This window comes from Tenrec ecaudatus, chromosome 3 (assembly GCF_050624435.1).
Source record: "Tenrec ecaudatus isolate mTenEca1 chromosome 3, mTenEca1.hap1, whole genome shotgun sequence".
Classification (NCBI taxonomy): Eukaryota; Metazoa; Chordata; class Mammalia; order Afrosoricida; family Tenrecidae; genus Tenrec; species Tenrec ecaudatus.
Genome location: NC_134532.1, coordinates 209,528,241 through 209,530,227, shown reverse-complemented (window position 1 = coordinate 209,530,227; position 1,987 = coordinate 209,528,241). Strand labels below are relative to the sequence as shown.

Below are 1,987 nucleotides of genomic sequence, written 5' to 3'. Positions count from 1 at the left end.
TTACCTAATGTGATACATCTTTGGGACTTTTGACTGCTGCTTCAATGAGCATTCATTGTGGATCCAAGCAAGATAAAATCCTCGAGAACTTCAACCTTTTCTCCATTTAGCATGTTGTTACCTATTGGTCTAGTGGAGAGGATTTTGATTTTCTTTGAATTGAACAGTAATCCACACTGAAGACTGCAATCCTTGATCTTCATCAGCAAATCCTTCGTGGCCTCCTCGCTTTCAGCAAGCAAGGTTGTGTCATCTGCAGATCAAGGTTGTTAATAAGCCTTCCCCCAATCCTAAAGCCCTATTCTTCTTTATATAATGCAGCTCCCCTGATGATTGGTTCAGCATCGGATTGAAGCAGTCTGGGGAGAAAATACAACTTGTAGGTGAGTTTCTCACACATGTATTACCTAACACATTATTTGGGGCATCTGTAGCCGTTTGATGATCATCTGCCATCAGTCTGGGGGAGTCAACTACAGAACTATGATTCACAAATTTTCTTCAAGGAGGCAAGGTTGTACAATGGAGATGCAGAGGAGGTTGTAGAAAGGTCAAAGGATATACTGTAATGTCAGAGGATTAACCAAAAACATATCCAGTCATCATCCTTCAAATTACTATATGAACCATGCTGAATATCAGTTGAGGCATCTAATTTTACCACAAAAACTGCATTAAAAAATGTGCTGGAATACTTACCTGGCAGGGGAGATACCATGATCACGAAGGTGGTTTTCCCAGGGCGAGGCTTATCCATTGCACTCCGGATGTGATGACCCCTGCAATTTCCTCAAATGTGGGAAACTCAACTGCATAATTTGTGGTAGTGGGGGACTGCGCTCGCGCTCTCCCCTAAAAAAAAATGTGCTGGAAAACTCAGCTTATACACGAGCATATACGGTATACCACACTGAAAACTTTCTTTCTTAGCTAATCCAATGCAGCCAATTTGTTTTGTTTCTTTTCAGTGTTGAGAAAATAATCTTATTTCTCTACCTGAGTATCATGCAAGATCACGGACTAAGATCCAATGGGAACATTTTATAAAACACCAGAGAGTGCTAAAAAGGACAACCTGATCTGTCTTGGAAGAAGTAAGGCCCAGAGTGCTCCTTAGAGGCAAGGTTAGCAAGTCTTCGTCTTATATACGTAAGACACGTTGCCAAGAGAGACCAGTCCCTGGAGAAGGACGTCATGTTTGTTAAGGTAGAAAGGCAGTGAAAAATAGAAAGACCGTTGCCGAGATGGATGGACACAGCGCTGCAGTAATAGGCTCCGGTATAGGAGCAACTATAAGGACAGCACAGGACCGTGCAGTGTTTCCTTCTGCTATGAGTAGGGTCACAATGGGTAGGAACCAACTCTGTGGCACCTAATAACAGCATCTATAGATACTGGAAATGTGCTGCAGCTCAGCATATCCATTACCAAAGGAAACAGTACACTGGATACAAATCTCACACTGCCACTTAAACACTTGGGAACATTGGACAAGTCATTCAATCTATCTGAGCCTGTTCTTCATTTGCAAAGTGGAAACAATGATTCACTGCAGGGAAGATGTGAAAATTAAATGAGGAAATATCCTTACTCTTCACATGTTGACCATCCCATTATCTAAAATTTGCATTTATGACAACTGTGGAAACTCCCCTTTGACCCTGCTGTCCGGGGGGGACAGTTGGCTGGCAGTGGTGGCTGCTCCTGGGGCTGCAGTGGCGAAGCCCATGTATCCACCTGGCTATGCTCTCATACCCGGTGGTTTGGCAGGTGAGCCTGCATTGGGCAGTTATGTAGTGACTGACAGGTGAGCCTGCATTGGGCAGTTATGTGGTGACTGACAGGTAAGCCTGCATTGGGCAGTTATATAGTGACTGACAGGTAAGCCTGCATTGGGCAGTTATATAGTGACTGACAGGTAAGCCTGCATTGGGCAGTTATATAGTGACTGACAGGTAAGCCTGCATTGGGCAGTTATGTAGTCACT

At 43.8% G+C, this 1,987-nt stretch overlaps 1 non-coding gene across 1 annotated transcript; it reads left to right on the top strand.

Annotated features, from left to right (window-relative positions):
* The first annotated feature begins 691 nt into the window (after positions 1 to 691).
* On the top strand, positions 692 to 855 carry LOC142444257 (U1 spliceosomal RNA). The gene has a single exon (XR_012783901.1). It is a non-coding gene; the product is annotated as a U1 spliceosomal RNA (small nuclear RNA).
* The last annotated feature ends 1,132 nt before the right edge of the window (positions 856 to 1,987 follow it).